This window comes from Balaenoptera musculus, chromosome 6, assembly GCF_009873245.2.
Source record: "Balaenoptera musculus isolate JJ_BM4_2016_0621 chromosome 6, mBalMus1.pri.v3, whole genome shotgun sequence".
Taxonomy (NCBI): domain Eukaryota; kingdom Metazoa; phylum Chordata; class Mammalia; order Artiodactyla; family Balaenopteridae; genus Balaenoptera; species Balaenoptera musculus.
This window is the reverse complement of record NC_045790.1, coordinates 95,483,116-95,503,885: the sequence shown is the minus strand read 5'-3', so window position 1 is coordinate 95,503,885 and position 20,770 is coordinate 95,483,116.

The window sequence follows — 20,770 nt, the reverse complement described above, 5'->3', positions numbered from 1 at the left end:
ATACAGTCTTTTCATTTATTGGAGTATAATTGATGTACAGTATTACATAAGTCACAGGTGTACAACATAGTCATTCACACTTTTTAAGGTTATATTCCATTTATAGTTACTACAAAATACTGGCTATATTCCCTGTGTTGTATAATACATCCTTGTAGCTTATTGTATACATAATAGTTTGTACTTCTTAATCTCCTACCCCTGTCGTGTCCTTCCCCGCTTCCCTCTCCCCACTTGTAACCACTAGTTCTCTATATTTGTGAGTCTGTTTTTTGTTATATTCACTAGTTTGTTTTATTTTTTAGATTCCACATGTAAGTGGTAGCATACAGTACTTGTCTTTCTCTGACTTATTTCACTTAGCATAATACCCTCCAAGTCCATCCATGTTGCTGCAGATGGCAAAATTTCATTCTTTTTTATGGCTGAGTAGCATTCTTTTGTGTATATATAAATTGCATCTTCTTTATCCATTCCTCTGTTCATGGACCCTTAGGTTGCTTCCAAATCCTAGCAGTTGTAAATAATGGTGCTGTGAACATTAGGGTGCATGTATCTTTTCAAATTAGTGTTTTGGGTTTTTTTTTTTTTTTTTATATATTCCCAGGAGTGGAATACTGGGTCATATGGTAGTTCTATTTTTAGTTTTTTTGGGGAAACCTCCATACTGTTTTCCACAGTGGCTGCACCAATTTACATTCCCACTAACAGTGTACAACTGTTCCCTTGTCTCTACATCCTTGCCAACATCTGTTACTCTGTTTGATAGCCATTCTGACAGGTGTGAGGTGATACCTCATTGTGGTTTTAATTTGCATTTCTGATTAATGATATTAAGCATCTTTTCATGTGTCTGTTGGCCATCTGCATATCCTCTTTGAAAAAAATGCATACTGACGTCTTCTGCTCATTTTTTAATCCAGTTGTTTGATGTTGTATGAGCTGTTGATATATTCTAGATATTAACCCCTATTGGTCATATCATTTGCAAATATACTCTCCTATTCAGCAGGTAGTCTTTTCGTTTTGTCAGTGGTTTCCTTCGATGTGCAAAAGCTTTTAAGTTAGGTCCCATTTGTTTTTTCATTTTATTTCCTTTGCTTTAGGAGACAGATCTAAAAAAATACTGCTGCAATTTATGTCAGAGTGTTCTGCATATGTTTTCTTCTTGGAGTTTTATGGTTTCCAGTCTTACATTTAGGTCTTTAATCCATTTTGAGTTTATTTTTGTATATGGTGTTAGAGAATGTTCTAATTTTATTCTTTTACATGTAACTGTCCAGTTGTCCCAGCACCACTTATTGAAGAGACTGTCTTTTCTCCTTTGCATATTCCTGTCTCCTTTGTCATAGGCTAATTGACCGTAGGTGTGTGGATTTATTTCTGGGCTCTCTATTCTGTTCCATTGGTCTGTGTCTGTTTTTGTGCCAGTACCATACTGATTTGATTACTGTAGCTTTGTAGTATAGTCTGAAGTCAGGGAGCACAATTCCTCCAGCTCTGTTCTTTCTCAAGATTGTTTTGGCTATTTGGGGTCTTTTGTGTTTCCATACAAATTTTAAAATTATTATAGTTCTGTGAAAAGAATGCCCTTGGTATTTTGATAGGGATTGCATTGAATCTATAGACTGCCTTGGGTAGTATGGTCATTTTAACAATATTCTACCAATGCATGAACATGGTATACCTTTCCATCTGTTTGTCTCGTCTTCAGTCTCTCATCAGTGTCTTATAGTTTTCTGAGTACAGACCTTTTACCTCCTTAGGTAGGTTTATTCCTATGTACTTTATTCTTTTTGATGTGTTGGTAAATGAGATTGTTTTCTTAATTTCTTTCCCATAGTTCATTGTTAGTGTAAACAGATGCAACAGATTTCTGTATATTAACGTTGTATCCTGCAACTTTACCGAATTTGTTGAGCTCTAGTAGTTTTTAGTGGTGTCTTTAGGATTTTCTGTGTATGGTATCATGTCCTCTACAAACAGTGACAGTTTTACTTCCTTTCCAATTTTTATTTCTTATTTCTTTCTCTTCTATGATTGCTAGGACTTCCAAAACTATGTTGAATAAAAGTGATGAGAATGGGTATTTTTCCTTGTTCCTGATATTACAGGAAATGCTTTCAGCTTTTCACCTTGAGTATGACGTTAGCTGTGGGTTTGTCATATACATTGGGATATATTCCTTCTATGCCCACTTTCTGGAGAGATTTTATCATAAGTGGATGTTGAATTTTGTCAAAAGCTTTTCCTGCATCTATTGGGGGCTGATATACGGTTTTTATTCAATTTTTTAAATGTGGTGTATCACGTTGATTTTTGTGGATATTGAAAAATCCCTGCATCCCTGGGATAACTCTTAATTGTGGTGTATGATCCTTTTAAGGTACTGTTGGATTCAGTCTCCTAATATTTTGAGAATTTTTGCATCTGTTAATCAGTGATATTGGCCTGAATTCTTCTGTAACATTTTGTTCTGGTTTGGGTATCTGGGTGGTGCTCGCCCTGTAGAATGACTCTGGAACTGTTCCTTCCTCTGCAATTTTTAGAATAGTTTGAGAAGGATAGGTGTTAACTCTTCTCTAAACGTTTGGTAGAATTCACCTGTGAAGCCATCTGGTCCTGGACTTCTGTTTGTTGGGAGGTTTAATTACTGATTCAATTTCATTACTGGTAATTGGTCTGTTCATATTTTCTACTTCTTCCTGGTTCAGTCTTGGGAGATTGTGCGTTTTAAAGAACGTGTCCATATCTTCTAGGCTGTGCATTTTATCAGTGTATAGTTGCTCAAAGTAGTCTTTTCTGATCTTTTGTGTTTCTGTGGTGTCAGTTGTAACTTTTTCATTTCTTTTTTTAAATTTTTATTGGAGTATAGTTGATTTACAATGTTATTAGTTTCGGGTGTACAGCAGAGTGAATCATATATATATATAATCTCCATTCTTTTTCAGATTCTTTTCCCATTTAGATTATTACAGAATATTGAGTAGAGTACTCTGTGATATACAGTAGGTCCTTATTAGTTATCTATTTTATATATAGTAGTGTGTATATGTCAATCCCAATCTCCTAATTTATCACTTCCCCCACATTTCCCCTTTGGTAACCATAAGCTTGATTTCGAGATCTGTGAGTCTGTTTGTTTTGTATATAAGTTCATTTGTACCATTTTTATTAGATTCCACATATAAGTCATATCATATGATATTTGTCTTCATCTGACTTACTTCACTTAGTATGATAATCTCTAGGTCCATCCATGTTGATGCAAATGGCATTATTTCATTCCTTTTTATGGCTAAGTAATGTTACCTTGTATATATGTACCACATCTTCTTTATCCATTCCTCTGTTGATAGACATTTAGGTTGCTTCCATGTCTTGGCTATTGTAAATAGTGCTGCAGTGAACATTGGGGTGCATGTATCTTTTTGAATTATGGTTTTCTCCAGATATATGCCCAAGAGTGGGATTGCTGCAACATATGGTAGTTCTATATGTAGTTTTTTAAGGAACCTCCATACTGTTCTCCACCACGATTGTACCAATTTACATTCCCACAAGCAGTGCAGGAGGGTTCACTTTTCTTCACACCATCTCTAGCATTTATTGTTTGTAGATTTTTTGATGATGGCCATTCTGACTGGTGTGAGGTGATACCTCATTGTAGTTTTGATTTGCATTTCTCTAATAAGTAGTGATGTTGAGCATCTTTCCATGTGATTTTTGGCCATCTGTATGTCTTCTTTGGAGAAAAGTCTATTTAAATATTCTGCCTATTTTTTCATTGGGTTGGTTTTTTTTTTTTTGATATTGAGCTGCATGTGATGTTTGTCTATTTTGGAGATAAATCCCTTGTCGGTTGCTTCATTTGCAAATATTTTCTCCCATTCTGAGGGTTGTCATTTCATTTCATTTATGGTTTCCTTTGCTATGCAACAGTTTTTAAGTTTAATTAGGTCCCATTTATTTTTGTTTTTGTTTTCATTACTCTAGGAGGTAGATCAAAAAAGATATTGCTGTGATTAATGTCAGAGAGTGTTCTGCCTATGTTTTCCTCTAGGAGTTTTATAGTATCCAGCCTTACATTAGGTCTTTAATCCGTTTTGAGTTGATTTTTGTGTATGGTGTTAAAGAGTGTTCTAATTTCATTCTTTTACATGTATCTGTCCAGTTTTTGCAGCACCACTTATTTAAGAGGCTGTCTTTTCTCCATTGTATATTCTTGCCTCTTTTGTCATAGATTAGGTGACCACAGGTGCATGGGTTTATCTCTGGACATTCTATCCTGTTCCACTGATCTATTTCTGTTTTTGTGCCAGTACCATACTGTGTTGATTACTATAGCTTTGTAGTATAGTCTGAAGTTAGGGAGCCTGATTCCTCCAGCTCCATTTTTCTTTCTCAAGATTGCTTTGGTTATTCAGGGTCTTTGTGTTTCCATACAAACTGTAACATATTTTGTTCTAGTTCTGTGAAAAATGCCATTGGTAATTTGATAGTGATTGCATTGAATCTGTAGATTCCTTTGGGTAGTATGGTCATTTTGACGGCATTGATTTTTCCAATCCAAGAACATGGTATCTCTCTCCATCTGTTTGTGTCATCTTTGATTTCTTTCATCAGCATCTTACAGTTTTGAGTACAGGTCTTTTGCCTCCTTAGGTAGGTTTATTCCAGGTACTTTATTCTTTTTGATGTGATGGTAAATGGGATTGTTTCCTTAATTTCTCTTTCAGATTTTTCATCATTAGTGTATAGGAATGCAAGAGATTTCTGAGCATTAATTTTGTGTCCTGCAACTTTACCAAGTTCATTGAACTCTAGTAGTTTTCTGGTAGCATCTTTAGGATTCTCTATGTATAGTATCATGTCATCTGCAAACAGTGACAGTTTTACTTCTTTTTTTCCAATTTGGATTCCTTTTATTTCTTTTTCTTCTCTGATTGCCATGACTAAGACTTCCAAAACTATGTTGAATAAAAGTGGAGAGGGTGGACATCATTGTCTTGTTCCTGATCTTAGAGGAAATGCTTTCAGTTTTCACCATTGAGAATGATGTTAGCTGTGAGTTTATCATATATGGCCTTTATTATGTTGAGGTAGTTTCCCTCTATGCCCAGTTTCTGGAGAGTTTTTTTTTATCATAAATCGGTGTTGAATTTTGTCAAAAGCTTTTCCTGCATCTATTGAGATGATCATATGTTTTTTATTCTTCAGTTTGTTAATGTGGCATATCACATTGATTTTCCATATATTGAAGAAGCCTTGCATCCCTGGGATAAATCCCATATGATCATGGTGTATGATCTTTTTAATTTATTGGTGGATTCTGTTTGCTAGTATTTTGGTGAGGATTTTTGCCTCTATGTTCATCAGTGATATTGGCCTGTAATTTTTGTGGTGGTTGTTGTTTTACCTTTGTCTGGTTTTGATATCAGGGTGATGGTGGCCTCATAAAATGAGCTTGGGAGTGTTCCTTCCTCTGAAATTTTTGGGAAGAGTTTCAGAAGGATAGGTGTTAACTCTCCTCTAAATGTTTGATAGCATTCACCTGTGAAGCCATCTGGTCCTGAGCTTCTGTTTGTTGGAAGTTTTTAAATCACAGTTTGAATTTCAGTACTTGTGATTGGTTTGTTCATATTTTCTATTTCTTCCTAGTTCAGTCTTGGAAGGTTGTACCTTTCTAAGAATTTGTCCATTACTTCTAGGTTGTCCATTTTATTGGCATATAGTTGCTTGCAGTAGTCTCTTATGATCCTTAGTATTTCTGTGGTGTCCATCATAACTTCTCCTTTCTCATGTCTAATTTTTTTTTTATTAATTAATTTATGTTTGGTTGTGTTGGGTCTTCATTTCTGTGCGAGGGCTTTCTCTACTTGCGGCAAGCGGGGGCCACTCCTCATCGCGGTGCGTGAGCCTCTCACTATCGTGGCCTCTCTTGTTGAGGAGCACAGGCTCCAGACGCGCAGGCTCAGTAGTTGTGGCTCACGGGCCCAGTTGCTCCGTGGCATGTGGGATCCTCCCAGACCAGGGCTCGAACCCGTGTCCCCTGCATTAGCAGGCAGATTCTCAACCACTGCGCCACCAGGGAAGCCCTCTCATGTCTAATTTTATTGATTTGAGTCCTCTCCCTTTTTTTCTTGATGAGTCTGGCTAAAGGTTTATCAGTTTTGTTTATCTTTTCAAAGAACCAACTTTTACTTTCATTGATCTTTTCTATTGTTTTCTTCATCTCTATTTCATTTATTTCTGCTCTGATTTTTATGATTTCTTTTCTTCTACTAACTTTGGATTTTATTTGTTCTTCTTTTTCTAGTTGCTTTACATGTAAGGTTAAGTTGTTTATTTGAGATTTTTCTTGTTTCCTGAGGTAAGATTGTATTGCTGTAAACTTCCCTCTTAGAACTGCTTTTGCTGTGTCCCATAGGTTTTGGATCATTGTGTTTTCATTGTCATTTGTCTCTAGGTATTTTTTTCCCTCTTTGATTTCTTCAGTGATCCATTGGTTGTTTAGTAACATATTGTTTAGTCTCCACATGTTTGTGTTTTTTTTACAGGCTTTTTTTTTCCTGTGATTGATTCCTAATCTCATAGCATTGTGGTCAGAAAAGATGCTTGATATGATTTTTATTTTCTTAAATTTATTGAGACTTCATTTGTGGCCCAAGAGGTGATCTATCCTGGAAAATGTTCCATTTGAGAAGACAGAGTATTCTGCTTTTGGATGGAATGTTCTATAAATATCAGTTAAGTCCATTGGTCTAATGTGTCATTTAAGGCCCGTTTTCCTTATTGATTTTCTGTCTGGGTGATCTGTCCATTGGTGTGAGTGGGGTGTTAAAGTCCCCCACTATTATTGTGTTACTGTTGATTTCTCCTTTTAGCATTTGCCTTATATATTGAGGTGCCCCTATGTTGGGTGCATATATATTTACAATTGTTATATTTTCTTCTTGGCTTGATCCCTTGATCATTATGTAGTGTCCTTCCTTGTCTCTTGTAACAGCCTTTATTTTAAAGTCTATTTTGTCTGATACGAGTTTTGCTACTCCAACTTTCTTTTGATTTCCATTTGCATGGAATAACTTTTTCCATCCCCCTCACTTTCAGTCTGTATGTGTCCCTAGATCTGAAGTGGGTCTCTTGTAGACAGCATATATATGGGTCTTGTTTTTGTATACATTCAGCCAGTCTATGTCTTTTGGTTGGAGCATTTAATACATTTACATTTAAGGTAATTATCAATATGTATGTTCTTATTGCCATTTTCTTAATTGTTTTGGATTTGTTTTTGTAGGTCTTTTTTCTTCCCTTCCCCTTTTTTTCCTCCTCTTGTGATTTGATGACTGTCTTTAGTGTTGCATTTGGGTTGCTTTTTCTTTTGTGTGTGTGTATATCTATTGTAGTTTTTTGGTTTGCAGTTCCTGTGAGGTTTTGTTATAGCATTCTATATATATATTGACATAGATATAGATAGATTTTTCTTGTTTCCTGAGGTAAGCTTGTATTGCTATAAATTTTCCTCTAGAACTCCTTTTTGCTGAGTTCCATAAATTGTTGGACCTTTTTCATTTTTATTTGTCTTCCCGTATTTTTTAAACTTCTTCTTTGATTTCTTCAGTGACCCTTTGGTTGTTTAGTAGCATATTTAGCCTCCTTTGTGTTTTGTTTGTTTGTTTGTTTTCTGTTTTTTTGTTTTTGTGTGTGTGGTTTTTTTTGTTTTTTGCAGTTTTGTAGTTGATTTCTAGTCTTATAGCATTGTGGTTAGAAAAGATGCTTGATTTCAATTTTACTGAGGCTTGTTTTGTGGCCTAGATGTGGATCTATCCTGGAAAATCTTCCATGTGCACTTAAAGAATGTATATTCTATTGCTTTCGGATGGAATGTTCTATATATAATTAGGTCCATCTGTTCAGATGTGTCCTTTAAGGCCAATGTTTCCTTATTGATTTTCTGCCTGGATGATCTGTATATTGATGTAACTGGGGTGTTAAAGTCCCCTACTATAATTGTGTTACTGTTGATTTCTCCCTTTAAGTCCATTAATGTTTGCTTTATGTATTTAGGTGCTCCTACATTGGGTTCATATATTTACAATTATTATGTCTTCTCGGATTAATCCCTTGATCATTATGTAGTATCCCTCTTTGTTGCTTGTAACAGTCTTCATTTTAGTTTATTTTGTGTGATATAAGTATTGCTACCCCAGCTTTCTTTTTCTATTTGCATGGAATCTTTTCCCATCCCTTCGCTTTCAGTCTGTGTGTACCTTTAGATTTGAATTGAGTAATGTCAGCAGCATATATGTTTTTGTATACATTCAGCCACTCTATTGAGTCCTCCCTCTAGCTTGTTAGTCCCTGGACCCATCCCTGTGCTGGCCCAATAGCCTGTAGGCACCAGTGCTGGGATGCCTCAGGCCAAGCAACTAACTAGGCGTGGACACAGTCCCACCTGTCAACAGACGGGCTGTCTTAAGACCCCCTGTGCCCACAGCAGCCTCTGGACAAGGCCCTGCCCACCAGAGGGCCCAGGACTCAGCTCCACCCACCAGTGGGCAGGCACCAGCCCCAGAATCCCCTGAACCCCAGCCTTGTTCTCCAGGAAGCCTACTCTAGCCTCTGGACCAGTTCACCCACAAGGGGGCAGACACCAGATGCAAGAAAACCACCACCTCATAGCCTGCAGACCCAGTCTGACCATCAGCACGCCATACCCTGTCCTGAGAACAGCTGGCCCCAGCCCTGCCCACTAGTAGGACAACACAAGCTTCAGAACACCACAGACCCTGTACCCAGCTGTGTCAGAAACCAGTCTCCCTCCCCCACCAGTGATCTGACACCAGCTCTGAGACCCCTGGACCCTACCACCAGACTCCAGGGCATGGCTCTGCCCACCAGTAGGCTGGTGCTAACCTCAAGACCTGGTTTCACCTACCAGTGGGCAGGCAACAGCTCTGGAGTCTTCTGGACCCTGGCTCTGCCCTCCAGTGAGCCAGCACTAGCCCTGGGGCCCCCTGGGATTCCATAGTCAGCCACCTTGTGACCTGGTCCTGACAACCAGTGGCCAGCAGCCTCTGTGCAAGGCAGGGCCTGGCAACCGATCAGACCAGGGGCCAACCAAGAATGCCCACATAGCCCACCACAACAGAAGGATCCACACAGCCCTCATAGGGGGAACTCCTAATGCATATAGCTTGGGTGATGAGAGGTGAGTGCACTGCTGGGATGCATGGGATGTTTCCTACAAAAGGCCACTTCTCCAAGGTTGGGAAACATAACCAACCTACCAGATACATAAAAATACAAACAGCAACTTAGACAAAGTGAGGCAACAGAGGAACATAGTACAGACAAAGGAGCCAGATAAAACCCCAGAAGAACAGCTAAGTGGAGATAGGCAACCTACCTGAGAAAGAGTTCAGGGTAGTGATTGTAAAGATAATCAAAGTATTCAGAAAAATGGATACACAGAGAGAGACGTTAGTTTTTAACAAATAGTTAGAATATATAAAGAACAACCAAACATATGAAGAATACAATAACTGAAGTGAAATATACGTTAGAAGGCATCAACAGTAGACTAAATGATAGAGGAATGGAACAGCAAGCTGGAAGACAGAGTAGTGGAAATCACTGCTGCTGAATAGAAAAAAGAATAAAAAGAAATGAAGACAGTTTGAAAGAACTCTGGGACAACATCAAGTGCAGTAATACTCGCATTATAGGGGTTCCAAGGAGGAGAAGAGACAGAAAGGAGCTGAGAACATATTTGAAGACATAGTAGCTGAAAACTTCCCTAACCTGGAAAAGGAGACAGACATCCAAGTCCAGGGAGTGCAGAGTCCCATACAGGATTAACTCAAAGAGGAACACACCAAGACACGTTGCAACTAAAATTGCAAAAAATTAAAGAGAATATTAAAAGCAGCAGGGAAAACCAACAAATAACATACAAGGGAACTCCCATAAGGCTATCAGCTGACTTTTCATCAGAAACTCTGCAGGCCAGAGGGGAGTGGCATGATATATTCAAAGTGATGAAAGGAAAAAACCTACAACCAAGAATACTCTACCAAGTAAGGCTCTCATTCAGATTTGAGAGAGAGATCAAAAGCTTTACAGACAAGCAAAAGCTAAAAGAGTTTGGCACCACCAAACCAGCTTTACAACAAAAGTTAAAGGAACTTCTCTAAGCAAAAAAGAAAAGGCTGCAACTAGAAACAAGAAAATTATGAAATAGCTTACCAGTAAAGGCAAACATACAGTAAAGGTAGAAAATCATCCACACACAAAGCTAGTAGGGAGGTTAAAAGATGAAAGTACTAAAATCGTCTATATCCACGATAAGCAGTTAAGGGATACACAAAACAATTAGATGTACAACGATATCAGAAATAGTAATTGTGAGGGGAGGAGAGTACAAATGCAGGGTTTTAAAAATGTATTTAAAATTAAGAGATCAGCAACTACCCACCTCCTAGATAAATGGAAATAAAACCAAAAATAAACAAATGGGACCTAATGAAACTGAAAAGCTTTTGCACAGCAAAGGAAACCATAAATAAGATGAAAAGACAACCCTCAGAATGGGAGAAAATATTTGCAAACGAAGCAACTGACAAAGCATTAATCTCCAAAATTTACAAGCAGCTCATGCAGCTCAATATCAAAAGAAAAAAACCAAACAACCCAATCCAAAAACGGGCAGAAGACCTAAATAGACATTTCTCCAAAGAAGATATACAGATTGCCAACAAATATATGAAAGAATGCTCAACATCACTAATCATTAGAGAAATGCAAATCAAAACTACAATGAGGTATCACCTCACATCAATCAGAATGGACATCATCATATATTTTGTATAATATTTTAAATGATTAGCCAAAAGGACACAATTTTACATGCACTAAGTATCACTGCAATAGATCTCACTAATCCTATATTCATTTAATTTCTGGATTCAGGAGTTAGGTCTTATAATCACAAATATGAGTTTATATCAAAGGAGCCACAAGCTATCTCTTATACAAGAGCCTTGACACTTGATGATAGTCTATGGCTTTTATCTCAAGATGGGGGGTGGATATATGCATTACCTCTCCTTCCTCTCAAAATATTATTGAATGCAGAGGGAATATAAGTATAACTCCATTGAGTCAAAGGCAATCAGAATAGGTGCCATGAGTGAACCAGAACCATCAAGGAACTTTTGGAAAATGTTGAGCAGATAGTCAGATTGAAGGTGAAATCCATGAACAGAGAAGTCCCAAAACATAAGCTGGTCAAAAAAGGAGATGGCACTGTTATTAAAGGGTAGTGATGTGGAATAAACTCTAACCCAGATCTATGATGACACAACCTAAATCTTCAAAACGTTAACTCGATTTCTGAAAGGGGATGCAGATGGGTTTTATTTTCTCCTCAGCCCTACTGTGATTCTAAAAGTTTGGCAATATCTATATGTGGGAAATGCCCTTGATTGTTTCTTTTCTTCCTCTGGACTAGTTTCAGCCTTTTTCATAGCGTTTGTGTTTCTATGACACTTTCACTCTCTGAAATCAGAAAGTGATCATGTCCTAACTTGATTTAACTCATTACAGAGGTGTTTCCAGGCCTATGCCATCCATATCTCTCCAAGATCTGCTTTTTCTGTTTCACAAAGAAAAATCTGACTCCTAAAAATGATAGTGCAGGCAAGAAAATAGTGAGTCAGGGTGACTCATATATACTTATATTTCAGTTTTAAAATAGCAGGAATGCTGCCTCCTTTTTTTTTTTTTTTTTTCCTTGTCTCCTCTCCTTCCTGAATTATGCAGGATGGTATTTGGAGACAAAGCTTCTTTAATCAGGAACAGGAACTTTATTTTAATTTCTTAATTTTTTTGTAACATTGTGGAGATTTTTCACTTTGAGGTGGCTGAGCGTGTGTTGGGTAAGGACTGTAGCTTAGAACTCCACTCCCTAAATTAGGAAACTTCAAGTCTCTGTCAGCTCCTGAAAGATAGGGATCTTTCCCCCTAAAGAATCCCTATGATGAAGCACCTGAGTGGAGGGAATGGTGACATTAAATTGTGACTGAGACAGAGAAGCACAGGTGTGTGTGTGTGTGCGTGTGTGTGTGTGTGTGTGTGTTTTAAGGGTTGCTATATACTGACCAAGGAGAACCAACAAGGTTCTTAGCTGACATTAATATGATCCCAAAGGCCCCTTTGCCAAAAAAGTTTCTTGGTATGTTAGGGGCTGCCAGAAGGTGATGAGACTGGAAATATGGGCTGTAGCTCCTGCCTCTACATCCAGCTCCACTGACTGCAAACTTTAAGCAGGGCTTGCAGGAATAACGGGATTCTGAGTTCACCTTTGTCACCACTAAATAAAATCTACAGCCTGTCCAAAGTATAGTGCTGATGAGGCTAAGAGTCTCATCCCAAAGGTACCAGTGAGTCAAACTTAGCCCCATGGTTACATGCTACTCTGCTACAAATACATGCTAAGATGTCAGAGGGTTTGGTTTAGTGTAACCCATCACCACTGCTGGATGGGAGGGAGAGTGACACAATGGAAGGTGTGAGTCACAGAATTAGAAGACTAGGACTTACTAACTGTGGGTTTGGGGCCTCAACTTCTTTATAAGACCGGTCTAAATAATGACTAATATTTAAATTCTCTGTCTCTCAAGTCTAAACCCATGGGTTCCCCAGACAATGGGAATGTAATATCTTTATTCACTTACTTAACAAATACTGATCGCATGCCTGCTAGGTGCCAGACAATGTATCAGGCTCTGGGGCTTTGGCAACGAAAATACGGTCTCAGCCCTCATTGATTTTTACAGTCCCATGGCACCAAGAGACATGAATCAAATTTATCACCAAAACAAATGTGAAAATTACAACTGTGACAAGAAGAGGAGTTACATGGTGCTGAGGGACCCTTTAATGGGGATGGGGTGGAATGACAGCCAGGAAAGTCAGGGAATACTTTCCTGAGGAATGGCACTTGAGCTGAGACCCAAAGAATAATTCGATGTTAACTGGGCAAAAATAGGATTTTAACAGGTTCTAGAGAGAAGGAATAGTATGTGCAAAGCCTGTTGTAGGAAGAGCGCAAAGAACATTTGAGAAATAGAAAGCCAGTATGGCTGGAGTAGAGACAACAAGGAGCATGGTACGAGATGAAGGTGTAAAGGAAGGTAATCACCAGACTATGCAAGGCTGGCAGACCATGGTAAGAGGATTCGGCTTTAGAATAGGGTGTGTATCTTGAGAGAAATCTGATTTCATTCCTGGAGAAGAATGAAAATAGATAAAGATGAACCAATTAGTAGTTGATGGTGTAGGTCAAGCAAGAGATAATGACACTTTGAACTAGGGTGCTAATATGAAAATGGAAAAAACTAGATGGATTCCAGAGATATTTAAGAGGTTAAGTAAAGATGATTTGGTAAAGAATTGTATAAATAAGGCAAGAGAGAAAGAGATCAAGGATACCTTTCTAGTTTATACATCTGGATGGATGGATGGTAGGGAACACTATAATGGGGGTGGGGAAAGGAGACTATGAGTATGGACTTGTACATGTTGGAAAGATATCAAGTAGGTAGTTGATATGTGAGTCTGGAGCTCAAAAGGGTCTGGATTGGAGACATAACAATGAGTCATCTATATATAAATGGTACTTAAAGCTATATGTGTAGGTGAGATTGTTTAGAGAAGAGACTGAGAAGAAAGCCTATGACTGAGCCAACAAGGAATTTTAATGTTACATTCTTATATTCTTTTCCATTATGGCTTATCATAGGATACTGAATATAGTTCTCTGTGCTATACAGTAGGACCTTGTTGTTTATCCATTCTATATGTAACAGTTTACATTTGCTAATCCCAAACTCCCAGTTCTTCCCTCCCCCACCTCCCTCCCCCTTGGCAACCACCAGTCTGTTCTCTATGTCTGTGATTCTGTTTCTGTTTCATAGATAGGTTCATTTGTGTTATATTTTAGATTCCACATATAAGTGATATCATATGGTATTTTTCTTTCTGACTTACTTCACTCAGTATGATAATCTCTAGGTGCATCCATGTTGCTACAAATGGCATTATTTCATTCTTTTTTATGGCTGGGTAGTATTCCATTGTATATATGTCTTCTTTATCCATTCATCTGTCAATGGACATTTAAGTTGTTTTCGTGTCTTGGGTATTGTGAATAGTGCTGCTATGAACGTAGGGGTGCATGTATCTTTTTGAACTATAGTTTTGACTGGATATATGCCCAGGAGTGGGATTGCTGGGTCATATGGTAATTCTATTTTTAGTTTTCTGAGGAACCTCCATACTGTTTTCCACACCGACTGCACCAATTTACAAGGAATTTTAACTTTAAAGACTGGTTAGGGCTTCCCTGGTGGTGCAGTGGTTAAGAATCCACCTGCCAATGCAGGGGACATGGGTTTGAGCCCTGGTCTGGGAAGATCCCACATGCTGTGGAGCAACTAAGCCTGTGCGCCACAACTACTGAGCCCGCATGCCACAACTACTGAAGCCTGTGCACCTAGAGCCCATGCTCCGCAACAAGTCACTGCAATGAGAGGCCCACGCACTGCAATGAGAGGCCCACGCACCGCAATGAAGAGTAGTCCCTGCTCGCCGCAACTACAGAAAACCTGTGTGCAGCAACAAAGACCCAACACAGCCAAAAATAAATAAATTTATTTAAAAAAAAAGAAGACTGGTTAGAGTTTGAGTCTCCAAAGGTGAAAGGGAAGAGTGGTCAAAGAGAAAGGAGATATACCAGGAAGGTGTGGTATTACTGAAGCAAGAGAATAAACTCTCAAAGATTTAAGAAAGAGGCTACAACTCTCAAAGGTTGCTCAGAGTCAAGTAGGATAAGGACTGAAAATGTCCATTAGATTTAATGACATGGAATCACTGACCTCAGAAAATCCATTTTAGTGACACGATAGAGCTGAAAATAAAATAGAAAATAGTAGAGTTTAAAAGTTTGAAGGGACTGGCTGGAAGTAAAATAGAAAATAGTAGAAGAGCCTGAAAGGTTGAAAGGAATGCAAAGTTCTGAACTTGTAATTTTGGAGCATGAAAGAGTGAGACTTGACTGGAGAAACAGCATAGGACTGCTGGGTAGTTTAGAGGGCTCATTTGAGATTGGAGTCTGTAAATTTATAGTTAAAATCTGACTTATTGTGAGACTTCCCCCCAACTAGTCCTCAGCTACTTGAATGCCAGCAGATAACTGGGTTTATCCAAGGTTGGCATGCAAAGATAAAAGAACCAGAGAGTTTGATCTATTGAAAAGGGTGTTTCCAAAATGATGTACCTCTGCTATCTAAGTTAGATAGATAGAGGTAGATAGGAGAGGAAGAGAAGAAAGGAAAAATTATACATTGATTTGGAATGATTTGGAAAAATCATACATTAGTGTAGGGGTGTGTGCATCCTGATAAGATCAAAGAAACATTGAAGTAGAAGTAGCTGAACAAGCAACACAGGAGAGGAGGCTGTAGTTAGAGTGGGATATTTGAATTAGTGACTCTGGAGGTGGCACAGCTACAGTTGATGATCAGATCCAGGATCCAAGGGAGTTTGTGGCTGAAGAAGGGTGGAGGTCACTAGAGATTAGAGGCCTTGGGTTTGACTCCATCAAATCTCTTTCACTTGCAATTGATGGAAAACCTAAATCAAACTGGGATTGGGAAAGGGGTATACAGAAGTTTTTGTTAAGAAGAAACATTGTGAAAATGACTATACTACCCAAAGAAATCTACAGATTCAATGCAATCCCTATCAAACTACCAATGGCATTTTTCACAGAACTAGAACAAAAATTTCACAATTTGTATGGAAACACAAAAGACCCCGAATAGCAAAGCAATCTTGAGAAGGAAAAACAGAGCGGAGGAATCAGGCTCCCTGACTTCAGACTATACTACAGAGCTATAGTAATCAAGACAGTATGGTACTGGCACAAAAACAGAAATATAGATCAATGGAACAGAATAGAAAGCCCAGAGATAAATCCACACACATATGGTCACCTTATTTTTCATAAAGGAGGCATGAATATACAATGAAGAAAAGACAGCCTCTTTAGTCACTTACTAAAGTGGTGCTGGGAAAACTGGACAGCTACAAGTAAAAGAATGAAATTAGAACACTTCCTAACACCGTACACAAAAATAGACTCAAAATGGATCAAAGACCTAAATGTAAGGCCAGACACTATAAAACTCTTAGAGGAAAACATAGGCAGAACACTCTATGACATAAATCACAGCACGATCCTATTTGACCCACCTCCTAGAGAAATGGAAATAAAAACAATAAACAAATGGGACCTAATGAAACTTAAAAACTTTTGCACAGCCAAGGAAACCATAAACAAGATGAAAAGACAACCCTCAGAATGGGAGAAAATATTTGCAAACGAAGCAACTGACAAAGGATTAATCTCCAACGTATACAAGCGGCTCATGCAGCTCAATATGAAAAACACAAACAACCCAATCCAAAAATGGGCAGAAGACCTAAATAGACATATCTCCAAAGAAGATATACAGATTGCCAACAAACACGTGAAAGGATGCTCAACATCACTAATCATTAGAGAAATGCAAATCAAAACTACAATGAGGTATCACCTCACATCAATCAGAATGGCCATCATCAAAAATCTACAAACAATAAATGCTGGAGAGGGTGTGGAGAAAAGGGAACCCTCTTGCACTGTTGGTGGGAATGTAAATTGATACAGCCACTATGGAGAACAGTATGGAGCTTCCTTAAAAAACTAAAAACAGAACTGCCATATGACCCAGCAATCCCTCTACTGGGCATATACCCTGAGAAAACCATAATTCAAAAAGAGTCATGTACCACAATATTCATTGCAGCACTGTTTACAATAGCCAGGACATGGAAGCAACCTAAGTGTCCATCGACAGATGAATGGGTAAAGAAGATGTGGCACATACATTCAATGGAATATTACTCAGCCATAAAAAGGAAACGAAATTGAGTTATTTGTAGTGAGGTGGATGGACCTAGAGTCTGTCATACAGAGTGAAGTAAGTCAGAAAGAGAAAAACTAATACCGTATGCTAACACATATATAAGGAATCCAAAAAAAAAAAAAAAAGGCTCTGAAGAACCTAGGGGCAGGACAGGAATAAAGATGCAGACGTAGAGAATGGACTTGAGGACATGGGGAGGGGAAAGGGTAAGCTGGGACGAAGTGAGAGAATAGCATTGACCTATATACACTACCAAATGTAAAACAGATAGCTAGTGGAAGCAGCTGCATCTCACAGGGAGATCAGCTTGGTGCTTTGTGACCACCTAGAGGGGTGGGATAGGGAGGGTGGGAAGGAGATACAAGAGGGAGGGGATATGGGAATATATGTATATGTATAGCTGACTCACTGTTATACAGCTGAAACTAACACACCACTGTAAAGCAATTATACTCCAATAAAGATGTTAAAAAAAAGAAAAAAAGGTGAAGAGGTAGTTTAGCTTCAGGCAGAGCTCGTAGGATGTGATCAGGATCTGACTCTCCATCTTTCAGCTCTGTTGTCCTCTATATGGGTTCCAATCTCAGGCAAGCTCTGCTCTAGTGGGAGCAAAACGGCTGCCAGCAACCTCCAGACTTTCATCCTCACCAGTCTAAGATGAGCAGAGAAGAATAAATGTCTCCTCCCCAACTATTTAAGTCAGAGTCCTGGGCCTCATTCTTACTGGTTCAAATTTGGGTCACATTTCCATCTCCAAACCAATCACTGTGATCACAGGCACTTAGTGCTGTGATGGGCCAGACCTGAGTCTCATTTCCACTTGGAAGATGGTTCATCAGAGGAAAAATGGGGTGTTCTTACCAGAAGAAGAATCAATGTATCCTGGCCAGTAAAAACAGATGTCTTACTTCTTCTAGTGTTGAGCAGGTTGTTCATGAGGCCATTCATGTTGGGAGCAGAGCTTAGGGTAGAGAGGAATCCCATTAAGCCAGAATCTTTGAAAGAGGAGGCATGGCCTGGCGTCAGTTACTACATGTGTAAAACAGAACTTGGAGTGTTTGTACAGTGCCTATTAATAACTCTTCAGACTTGAAAGATCCTTGAGGGCAAAGGATTTTGTATCCCTGGTACCAAGTAGTGAGCCTGATACTCAAAAAATGCTTGTAAATGATGGATGGATGGATGGTAGATGAATGGATGATGAATGAACAAATGAATCACTGAGTTTGAAAATATCTTAGGAATAGGCTCACAGTATTTGACAAAGTTTTGAACACACAAATGCATTTTGAAAATGTATCTCTTCAATTATGTCAGAAATGGAGCATTGTGAAAATAGCATGGACTCTGAAGTCACACAAACCAAGATTTGAATTCTGGCTCTGTGTGACCTCGTGCAAATGATTTAGCCACCCTAAGTCTGTTTCCTCATCTATAAAATTGGGCAATGTTAGGGTGCCACCCTGAGGGGGAGTAGCCAATGAAACAATTTCCCAAGAAGATCCATGGGTGGCATTCATTATTTTGATAACTTATTATAAATGAGGCCTAGCTCTCAGCCTGACAGAATAAACGCACTCAGAGAGGGAATTCATTTCCCAGACAGAGGCCCACATTAACCAAATTAGAAAGGCAGAGAAATCAGAATGCCAATGTATTAACTTACCATGAGACATTATTTGGAGTATTCACGTAACTAGCACATTTTCTTCCTGCGCTCAGCTCTATTGGGAAGTAAAATCACAACCAGAAGATTGCTTGTGCTCAGGCAAGGGAACTTGGGGTGGCCCCTGCATGTAGCGATGGACCAGCCATTGGGAAACCCTAGAAAGAAAGTTCTTGGGTGGTCACTGACAAGGTTTATCTCTGTCTCCTAGAATGAGTTTGTATATCTTTGCTTTGTTCATTATATATTTATGTCTTGGAGGGCATCTTCTTTCCTTCACTTGTAATGTCTTGGGAAAAGGCTCACCTCAGCCCCTAAAATGTCAGCAATAGAGAAGAACACCTTTCCCATCAGTGCAGCCTGCATCAGCAGCGAGGGTCTCCCTGGCCCTCAGGATCTGGGTCAGACGGCTTAACTACCCAAGTCCACAGCCTGTGACATTCCCAAGCCCATCCCAGATTTCAGCAAGTCCCTGGGAGACTGGTGTTCTTGTGGTCTCCTCTCCTGCTCGCTCATGATCTCTGCCCAGAGTTATGTTAATCCAGACATGAATCACAGATTCTTCACCAGCTTCCACCAAAATAAAAAAATAAAAAATTCCACTTACACAAAACATTCATGAGTAGACTTTTCTAAAGAACCAAGGAGGTAGGGTGAGGTCTCAGGAAGGATTCATATACACACATGAGACGGCAAGCTGTTTAGAGCCCTATTAGACCTTCCTATTCTTCTAAATTTCCTCTGACGACACTGACACGGGGGTTCCTATTCTCACCAGCAGACCCGAGTCTCACTTCCCCACGCCTCTTTTCTGCCTCCCCCCCCCCATCCCCACCCCAGTGGAAAGTCAAAACAAACGCTCCACCTCTCTCCTGTGCTCGACCCTGACACAGGCACAGCAGCCCCGGCGAGCAGGAACCTAAAGTCATACAAGGGCGACTCAAGTCAGAAGAAGGTCCTCTCTGCAGGAGTGTGTACTTAAAGGAGGAAGCAAGTCAGCCAGGGAAACCCATCTCCACCTAGTCCAAGGCAGTGAGCCCGTGAGACAGAAGGAGAACAACTGCAAAGAAATAAAGGGTCCTGGAGACTTTATTCAGCAGCAAGTGATCCTGGTGACTGTTCTTGTGGGATCTACCCCCTGCCAGAGTCCAATTTTAGCATCTGCAGGGACACACAGGGCTGGCAGGACCTCCCCCTCTCTCCCTTGGCGCTGGGGTTTAAGGACAAAGCCTCCAGGCTGGGACCCACACTGGTTTGGGTCCTGTGCTGGCTCGGGTCCCGTGCTGGCTCCTGGACCTTTAATTCAGGTGCTCAAAGCAGGACTCTTCTCCAAGAGGCCTTTGTCTTGGAGGAAGGGCTGAGCCTAGCTGCTCCTGAGGGTTTTGTTTGGGGTTTTTGTTTGTTTTTTTGTTGCTGTTGTTGTTTAATTGTGGTAAGAACACTTAACATGAGAGTTTCCCTCTTAACAAATTTTAAAGTGTATATAGTGTTACTGACTGTAAATACAATGTTGTACAGCAGATCTCTGGAGCTTCTTCGTTTAGCTTGACTGAAACTTTATGCTACTTGATTAGTAATTCCCCATTTCTCCCTCCCTCCGCCCCCAATCCCTGGCACCCACCATTCCACTCTATGAATCTGACAATTTTAGATACCTCATATGGGAACTCATGTAGCATTTGTCTTTCTACAACAGGTTTATTTCACTTAGCATAATGTCCTCAAGGTTGATCCATGTTGACACAAATCTCAGGATTTCCTTCTTTTTAAAGGCTGAATAACATTCAGTTGTATTTATATACCACATGCTCTTTTTCCGTTCATCCGTCAGTGGACACTTAGGTTGCTTCCACATCTTGCCTATTGTGAATAGTGCTGCAACGAACACAGGAGTACTAATCTCTCTTCAAGAACCTAAAAATAGGACTTCCCTGGTGGCGCAGTGGTTAAGAATCTGCCTGCCAAGGCAGGGGACATGGGTTCGAGCCCTGGTCCAGGAAGATCCCACATGCCGTGGAGCAACTAAGCCTGTGCGCCACAACTACTGAGCCTGTGCTCTAGAGCCCGC